The sequence below is a fragment of the Salmo salar genome, chromosome 18 (assembly GCF_965601325.2).
Source record: "Salmo salar chromosome 18, fSalSal1, whole genome shotgun sequence".
Classification (NCBI taxonomy): domain Eukaryota; kingdom Metazoa; phylum Chordata; class Actinopteri; order Salmoniformes; family Salmonidae; genus Salmo; species Salmo salar.
The window spans coordinates 64,951,501-64,961,859 of NC_138308.1; the positions used below are offsets into that span (position 1 = coordinate 64,951,501).

Below are 10,359 nucleotides of genomic sequence, written 5' to 3' on the forward strand. Positions count from 1 at the left end.
GAGAGCCCGGTCAGCCCTCCTCAAGACCACCTCCAGGTATTGATGACAAGCAGATCGCTATTGGACCCCGGCTCCCCGGTATCATCTCGGGCAGAAGGTATGGCTGTCCACCCATGATCTGCCCCTCCGGGTGGAATCCTACAAACTCTCCCACCAGTTTATTGGCCCTTTCCCCAAAGCCATTAGCCCCTCTTCTGTTGCCCCATACCCTCCGTATACATTCCACCTTTCATGTGTCCAGAGTTCAACCCATGTTTGAGTTTGAGTTTATTTTATTTTTACAGGGACAGTGCACATTAATCAACGTTTCAGTAAAAGTGCCGGTTTTAGCCAGCCGGCTAATTTTCAACCACAGTCCCTGGGCAGGTTATTAAAAACAATTACAATATAGACAATCATTGAACAGTGAGCACACACAGAGTAACATAGGACAAGCAAGACATAGCATACAGACAGAGCAACATAGGACAAGCAAGATGTAGCATACAGACAGAGCAACATAGAACAAAAAGCAACAAGACAAAATCCATAAAAACAACAAAGTGTTTCCACACCTCACAAGCTACAGACAACAGACAACATGGAAAGCGGCAATACACAGCTAGGGATTATGTTCACAAGTCTGATTGACCTTTAGCCATGTCTTCATGCATTTTGTGAAAGTGTGATATGTGGTGCAGTTATGTGTGTCTGATGGCAGTGTATTCCAGACATGGGAAGCTCTCACAGAGAAAGCAGATTTACTAAAGGTGCTTTTCCTTAAGGGAACTATACAGTCACCTCTCATGGCAGACCTTGTGGATCTGCTGCCATATGTTTGGGTTTTCTGTTTTACAAAAATACTGAGTGGAGGGGGAGCTAGGCCATTTAGGATCTTGAATACAAGACATGCGTCGGTGTATTGCACAAGATTTTCCCAACTCAGGAGCTCATGCTTTCTGAGGATGTAACAGTGATGATGGCTATTGGGCTTTCTATCGAGCACTTTGAGAGCCTGTTTGTAGACAGACTGAATAGGTTTTAATGTTGTATAGCAAGCTTGGGTCCAACTAGTCAAGCAGTATGTTAAGTAGGGGAGTATCATCGATTTGAAATACAGTTTTGCTACCTCTGTGGTCAAACAATTTCGTATAAATCGGAAATTAGCTAGGTTGAATTTGGTTATTTGAATTACCTTTTTCACCTGCTTTTTAAAAGAGAGGTTGGAATCAAGTATGATTCCAAGGTACTTAAAATCAGATACCACCTGGAGCTTCTCCCCTGACACATAGACATCTGGCTCAGTAGCATCTGTTGCCCTCTTTGTGAAGAACATGCAAACTGTTTTTTTCACATTGAGATGCAAACACAAGTCACTGAGCCACTTTGTAACCTGGACCATTACAGTAGTGAGTTCTTGTGCAGCTTGTTGTTTGCTCTTTGCATGCACATATATCACTGTATCATCTGCATACATTTGAACTTCAGACCCAGTGCAGACGGAAGGCAGATCATTAATGTACAGGCTGAACAGGAGGGGCCCCAGTATTGACCCTTGGGGCATGCCCACATCATAGCTAAGAGTGGGCGACAGCTCATTGCTCACTCTGACACACTGAGTTCTGCCTTCAAGGTATGATTTCATCCATCTCAAGGCATCGGGGGAAAAGTTGAACTTGGATAATTTTGTGATGAGAATCTCATGGTTAACAGTATCGAAAGCCTTCCTTAGGTCCAGAAACACAGCCCCAACAACGCCCCCTTTGTCCATCTTGGACTTCACATTTTCCAGAAGAAAGCAGTTGGCCGTTTCTGTGGAGTGTTTCGCTCTGAAGCCAAACTGCATGGAGTGTAATGTGAAGGGGCTGTTGTTGAGGTGGGAAATCAGTTGTTCTGCTACACACTTTTCAACAACCTTCGACACTACAGGTAGTATACTAATGGGCCTGTAGTTACTCACATCAGCAGGGTCGCCCGATTTAAAGATGGCCGTTATTATGGCTGACTTCCATACCCTTGGAAACACCCCCAGACCAATAGATGTGTTGGTGACCTTAGTAATGGGGCCAATGAGTGACTCTTTGTAGTTTTTAAGAAAGGTAGAGTCCAGCCCAAACACATCTTTGGATTTAGAGTTCTTTAGTGAGCTAATCACCTTGTTCACCTTTGACTCAGAAACCTCCCTTATGATGAAGACAGGTTGAGCGTCATTCACTAGCACTGAGCCCAATAAACCAGTGGAGGGGTTCTGTGTCAGTACCTTGACAGAGTCAATAAAGTAGGAATTGAAGGCTATTGCTATTTCAACTGCATCCTGTGTTAGATTGTTATTCACCATGATTTCTAGTCTTTTTGCGGTGTTACTATGGTCTTTCCCTGTTAACCTTTTTAGATTCTCCCAGATCAATTTAGAATTTCCCTTTGCCTCACCAATTATGTTAATAAAAAAGTTTGCCTTGGCCTGTCTGATTTCTTTCATCACCTTATTTCTCAACATGGTAAACCTACGTCTGTCATGCTCTAATTTGGATTTTAGGGCTGTTTTTGGAGCATAATCTCGTTCTTTCATCAATTTCCAAATTTCTCCATTTAGCCAAGGAAGAGTGCTCTTTTGGCCAGGTTTGGATTTGATTTGATGTCTCTCAGCCCTTTGCCTCCCGTTTTCAGTATTCGATTAATTCTCTGATACTTTGATTGGGTGGACATCATGTCAGTTCATGCTGCAAGAGCTCTGATAGGTTGGAGGACGTCCTCCGGAAGTTGTCATAATTAATATGTAAGTCTATGGAAGGGGTTGAGAACCACAAGCCTCCTAGGTTTTGAAGACAATGTACCGAGGATAACGGAAACTAGCTGTACTCTGTCTACACCATGGTGCTTTTGAGGCTACTGCAGACCTTCATTGCAAAGAATTATTTGGTGACGTGAATATATTTAGTAGTTTTATCTAAAAAGGCTAACTTTAATGTTTCACAATAAAAACAAAATGAAATTCACTGAGGATGGTCCTCCCCTTCCTCCTCTGAGGAGCCTCCACTGACACACACACTGTATACATTCATCACACACACACACACACACACACACACACACACACACACACACACACACACACACACACACAAAATCACAACTGCTGCTACCAGACTCTCATTATGATTGCTAAATACAGCAAGTTAAACACTTGCCCCCTAATCCCCGCTTCCCCAAAACAAAGGGTAAATATTGGACTATAAATTGTGCCTTCCTGTATTATACTTATGGATGAAGGATTCTGGGGGTGAACTGTAGAGTTTGGCTTGGAGTCTCAGGAAGACATCATTATCAAGCCATGGTAGTTAGGCTGCTGTGGTAATAGTAACCCCCCCCAAAAAGATAACTCAAAATAGTCTGATCCTGGAGAAGATGTGAGCTGTTCTCGACTGCAAATGCTGAATGGTTGGCGATATAGTTGAGGTAGTACAGCCGTATGCACAAGAGGTAACACTTTATTTGGATAGTCCATCTGTAGATGATCTACAGACTATCAGTAACATTTCAACTAACTATCTACTACCCTAACCACTTATCCTAATGCTAGCTCTAACTCTAACCTTAACCCCTTTCCCTTATTTTAAACCTTACCCTAACCTTAGCAAGCAGTTGCTTATCAACATATAGTTTGTTGATAGTATGACCATCTGAAGAGCATCTACAGATGGACTATCCAAATAAATTGTGACTGAATGAGATGCCCACGTAGTGACCCAACCTTAGACCCCAGGAGTGCAAGCAGAAGCGACAGTGGCAAGGAAAAAACTCCCTTGAAGGAAGAAAACCTTGAATGGAACCCGGCTCAGCTGAATAGCAAATCCTCTTTTGGCTCATTGGGTAGGAGATGGTGAGGTAGATGGTGTCCCTGAAATGAGGCAGGGACTGGAATACTGTGCTTAAGTTAATGCAGGTTCTGAGAAATGAGCATGTTTCAATCAATCAAATTTATTTATAAAGCCCTTCTTACATCAGCTGATGTCACAAATTGCTGTACAGAAACCCAGCCTAAAACCCCAAACAGCAAGCAATGCAGGTGTAGAAGCACGGTGGATAGGAAAAACTCACTAGAAAGGCCAAAACCTAGTAAGAAACCTAGAGAGGAACCAGGCTATGAGGGGTGGCCAGTCCTCTTCTGGCTGTGCCGGGTGGAGATTATAACAGAACATGGCCAAGATGTTCAAATGTACATAGATGACCAGCAGGGTAAAATAATAATAACAATCACAGTGGTTGTAGAGAGTGCAACAGGTCAGCACCTCAGGAGTAAATGTCAGTTGGCTTTCATAGCTGATCATTCAGAGTATCTCCACTGCTCCTGCTGTCTCTAGAGAGTTGAAAACAGCAGGTCTGGGACAGGTAGCACATCTGGTGAACAGGTCAGAGTTCCATAGCCGCAGGCAGAACAGTTGAAACTGGAGCAGCAGCATGACCAGGTGGACTGGGGACAGCAAGGAATAATCAGGCCAGGTAGTCCTGAGGCATGGTCCTAGGGCTCAGGTCCTCAGAGAGAGAGAAAGAAAGAAAGATGAGAAAGAAAGAGAATTAGAGAGCATACTTAAATTCACACAGGACACCAGGTAAGACAGGATAAATACTCAAGATATAACAGACTGACCCTAGCCCTCTGACACAAACTATTGCAGCATAAATACTGGAGGCTGAGACAGGAGGGGTTGGGAGACATTGTGGCCCTGTCCGACGATACCCCCGGACAGGGCCAAACAGGCAGGATATAACCCCACCCACTTTGCCAAAGCATAGCCCCCATACCACTAGCCCTTTCACACGTACCATCACACGGGGTGTGATCGTTCTACAGTGGTCCCTGAAGCGTACGATCACACCCCATGTGATTAGAACACTAATTTAGAATGCTCATTTAGAACGGCCAGTTTCGAATGACGCAGCAATCAACAATTGAGCTGGCCACACTTTTTTCAGAAACTATTTACACAAACAGTCCTTACGTAAACTATACCATGAATTAGCTAATAGCAATTACTATGTACAATTATTGAAAGTAATCCGACAATTAGTTTCAGCACGCAGCTGGCCACACTTTTTTCAGAAACTATTTACACAAACACAGTCCTTACAAAGTTATGTTCAGAATGTGAGCAGTTTATTTTTGGATGCAATGTTCAGATATTCACAGAAGTATCTATAGCATAACACAATCATCCTAACCGGAAAAATGTAGGCTACATTTGTCCTAGCGCTGAGGAAAGATTGACGCAACACAAGCGGTCATATTTTCTAACTCTCGGCTGACATAAACTACACTATGAATTAGCTAATAGCAATTACTATGTACAATTAATCACATCACGGGTTTGCTCACCGTTGATCCAAATAATTGAGTAAAACACTTTCTAGAAATCGAAAGTAATCCGACGATTAGTTTCAGCGCGCAGCCATGCATTTTTTTCCTCACAGAAACCGAAGATAATAACAGACAAGATGAGTTCGGTCTGTTTATAGTATGCACGTTGAAGGGGTGTGTCTACCGTCGTTCACATCCCATCATTCATTTCCAGAAGTCCTCAAAAAATGAGTGAACTCTTACTCACCTCATTTTGTTACAACATCTTTGGTCAGACGATTACGTGAAACCCAGAATGCATTGTATGTCAACAAACATGGCTCCATACACATAGCTGGAATTAGCTTAGCTCATCATAATCAGTATAACCTTCAAATAAGTATTTTACACACATAATATGTGCCCATTACAATCTATGCAAGAATCGGAATGCATGATTTGTCACCTAGAATTGAAAACATGTGAATAAAACAGTAAATACACAAATAATTACCACACAAAACATTTTCTGATAGTGATTTATTGATACAAATGGCGGTGCAAGCAGTCAATCACAGTAACCTCTCACTCCCACTCTGAGCCATTCAGTGTTGTTGTTTATGTATGTAGCTAGTGAGCTAAGCTGTAGCATTAGCAATGTCTTTCAAAAGGAGACAACTCACAAATGTGGAAATTCTGGAGATTTTTTTAAATTCTGACAATGAGTCTGAGTATGAAAGTCAGGAATCAGATTCTGACAGTGACAGTGAGGAGCTGCCCCCCAACCTTGTAGCCATTGAGAACCCTGAATCTGAGGTTCCCTTGTCCACTGACGAAGTACCAGGTCCCTTTGAAGATGCTGGTGGTGATGGAGGGAGACCGACAGTGGATGAAGTACATTAGTTCTGTGGTAGATGGAAGGCCGCCAGTCATTTCACCCCTCCTGGCCCTGCTGTTTGCTTTGACGAGTCCCAGTCTGGAGTGCAACGCCCCTTGCCATTTCCAACTGAGGCAGAGTGCTTCAAGTTGTTTCTGACAAAGGAGCTCGTGGGAAACATAGTACAGGAGACCAATCGCTATGCCTTGGAGCTACAGGAGAAGAGAGAGCCAGGAGTGAGGGGGAAACTCGCTAAATGGGTGACAACCACAATTAGTGAAATGTATACCTTCCTGGTGACAGTCCTCCTCATGGAGATAGTAAATAAGAACTCCCTAAGAGACTACTGGAGCACAGATCCTATGTTTGCAACTCCCTTCTTTGCCACCCTCTTTTCCCAAGACCGCTTCCTAATTCTGCTGCGATGCCTGCATTTCGTCAACAATGCTACTGCCATCCTAAGTGACCCGTTATACAAAATAAGAATTGTTCTTATCAGCCTGACATCAGCATTTGGTCGGGTCTTTGTGCCATACAAAGACCTATGCATTGATGAGTCCCTGATGTTATGGAAAGGTAGGCTGGCGTTCCGTCAATATATTCCCTCCAAAAGGCACAGGTTTGGGGTCAAGTTCTTTGTCATGTGCGACGTGAAGACAGGATATGTCCTGGATATTATAGTGTACACAGGGTCTACCACTGACATCAAACATTATGAGGGGCTTGGGGTGTCTAGGTCCGTGGTGATGACCATGCTGGCTCCTCATCTCGGCAAGGGACACACTTTGTACGTGGACAATTGGTACAGCAGTCCCACACTCTTCCAGCATCTGCTCTCCAACAGCACAGGGGCCTGTGGCACAGTCAGGTCGAACAGGAAGGGGATGCCGGCATTTGGATGCAGGAAGATGCAGAGAGGGGAGGTGGAGTTCCAGGAGAACGGTCAACAGCTGGCAGTAACGTGGCATGACAAAAGAGACGTCCATGTCCTCTCCACTGTCCATACAGCAACCATGTCGGCCACATGGAAGGTGGACCACCTGACGGGAGAGAGAAAGATAAAACCAGATTGTGTGCTAGACTATAACCTCAAAATGGGGGCCGTGGATAAGGCGGACATGATAAACAGCTTTGTGGAATGCACTCGGAAAACGACCAAGTGGTATAAGAAGATATTTTTCCAGCTGATCGACACTGCTGTCCTCAACGGCAGCATAGTTCACCGCCAACTAACAGGTGAGATGATTACTGAACAAGGTATTTTTGTAATTGGATGTACAGTTCACATACAAATCCATTATGCAATTACAGTGACAATATCTCACCAACCTACCCACTGCCTCATCATCCTCTAACTTTCCTCATCCTCCCCACTCCCTCATAGGTAAAGTAATTACCTACCAAAAATACAGAGAGAACCTCATGAGAGAGCTGTTGGAGGAGCACCACACCCCTCGGCGCCCCTCCACTGGGGGTCGCCCTGCTGTAGACAATCCCCTACGCCTCACTGCACGGCATTTTCCCTGCAAAGTCCCTCAAACTGCTGCTCAAGGTAGTCGCACACGGAGGCACTGCAAAGTCTGCCTGTCTGGCGCCAGGAGAAGTAAGCAGAGGAAGATGACAAAATACATGTGTTTAGCTTGTGATACACCTCTATGTATTTCACCATGCTTTGAGGAGTATCACATGCTCAAGCATTATTGAGCACATCTGCAGCAATAAGTGACTGACTGACCTGACAGGTGACTTGACAGGTGACCTGCCATGATACTATGCCTTTAGAGGTGGGGGTGGAAATGCAGTTGTTGTTCAGTCACTGCATGAATATTAAATATGGGTTATGCATATTAAATTTTTTGTCCTCTAGTAAAACAAGTTGTTGTTGAACCAACTACCAATACTTCAATAAAATAGACGACTATTACATATTGGCCTATGTGTTTTCTTGCTGTGTTTCCATCCAGTAAAACTGTTGAGAGAACGTTAGCATACAAAAGCTGTCCTCAATCTTCAGCTCGAAAGATGTCCAGTTATGATATTGGCAAATATTGTTTGTGGTTTCTGAAAGTACAGAATAAAGAGGAATTATTAATTAGAATACAATATAAGGATATAGCAATAAAACAATATTACAAATAACATAATAAACACAGCTATAAAAATAGTTTATTGCATTGACAAAATCACAGATTTGAGTTATAACAGTAAGAAACTAACTTTTGAGCTCCACAAGGGGGCAAGGCAGGGCAGAACAGAGCTATGCTGAATAGACCAAATAAACAAACCATGGTCATATGTTTTATTTTATTTAACTAGGCAAGTCATTTAACAGCAAATTATTATTTACAATGATAGCCTACACCGGCCAAACTCGGACAACGCTGGGCCAATTGTGCGCTGCCCTATGGGACTCCCAATCACAGCCAGTTGTGATACAGCCTGGATTTGAACCAGGGTGTCTGTAGTAATGCCTCTAGCACTGAGATGCAGTGCCTTTGAGCGCTGCGCCACTAGGGAGTCATAAGGCCATGTAGCTTCAAAATACAACACAAGATAATACTTCTCTGACGCAACTAGCATTGTTTTACAGAGCTAATAGAAGAATGTAGCTAGCTACCTAAGCACGATTGAATATAACACCATGAAGGTGGGCCTCCCTGTGGCTCAATTGGTAGAGCATGGTGTTTACAATGGTGTTTGCAACGCCAGGGTTGTGGGTTCGATTCCCACAGGGGGCCAGTACGGAAGAAAAAAAAAACGTATGAAATGTATTCATTCACTACTGTAAGTTGCTCTGGATAAGAGTGTCTGCTAAATGACTAAAATGTAAAGTTATAAAATGAGTAACGTCCCCTCGCTTATAAGAAGTATACATTATTCTCGCTACGCATACGGAAACTATTATAACGTAATAAGGCACTTACTTAGAAACGCAGCATGGATTTGAACCAGGGAGTCTGTAGTGACGTCTCTAGCACCGTGCTGTGCCTTTTACCCCGTGCTGTGCCTTTGACCGCTGCGCCACTAGGGAGTCATAAGGCCATGTAGCTTCAAAATACAACACAAGATAATACTTCTCTGACGCAATTAGCATTGTTTTACAGAGCTGATAGAAAAATGTAGCTAGCTACCTAAGCACGATTGAATATAACATAAAGGTTATAAAATTAGTAACGTTACCTCACGTGTCCGCGGTTATAAAGAATATACACAAATCTATTATGCTCCATACATACAGTACGCTACAATAGAAACGACATACATAAACTATTACAACGTAATAATGCACTTACTTTAATAGAAACGCACACATTTCCAAAGTTATTATTAGTAACGAAAACAATGAGGGCAACAGATGGAAAATGTGAACACGTGTGCAGATCCTGTTCTGACGGGAGATTAGCAAATGTCTGCAGACTTGAACTGCACAAACAATTGGAAAGTGCTTGGGGAATTTTGTCCGGGTCAGAAATGTCCCAAAAATTAAATTGTCCGCAAAAGTAAAAATGACTATTTTTATGTGAATGAATGAGGAGGCGGAACACACCTAAATTCAAACTGTTCTTAGAAAATAAAAACTTGTTAGAAAATCATTTGAAATTGAAGTTGAAACAGCCTATAAATAAAAACAGTCTGCGTGCTTTGGTTTGAGGGCAGCGCGGATTAAATGCACTGTTACGTAACAATCACATTCTGGAATGGAGAGAACATTCTAACATCACGTGCATAAAAAAACTCACGCTGTGGCAACCGTTAGAGATATTTGGAACTCACGCGTGAAAGGGCTAGAGGGACATCTCCAACCACCAACCTACCATCCTGAGACAAGGCCAAGTATAGCCCACAAAGATTTCCCCCACGGCACAACCCAGAGCTGGTGTATGATAGGCTTGAGAGGACCAGTGTCCGAGGAGTTGTACGGTGTGGTCTGGGTTGCCATTTCGAGAAGTCATTGTTACAGCTCTGATGCGGAAACAGTGTCCGGAGATCTAGTCAGAAGGATAGAAGTACAGGGATAGTATTTGTCTGGGATTGTGCGGACTTCGGTGAGCCTGGGATGTGGCCGGCAGTTGTAGACATCAACTGAGGCAGTTGGTTACTGATCTAGGACAGGGTCTCAGCTGTTAAGACCAGGGGCCGAACTGCTGCAGGAGTGGTTGGCAAGTAA

General features: G+C 43.3%; 1 non-coding gene across 1 annotated transcript; it reads left to right on the forward strand.

Moving 5' to 3' along the window:
- Window positions 1-8,842: 8,842 nt before the first annotated feature.
- trnav-uac (transfer RNA valine (anticodon UAC)) lies at window positions 8,843-8,929 on the forward strand. Its single transcript is given in 2 exon segments — window positions 8,843-8,881; window positions 8,894-8,929. It is a non-coding gene; the product is annotated as a tRNA-Val (tRNA).
- The last annotated feature ends 1,430 nt before the right edge of the window (window positions 8,930-10,359 follow it).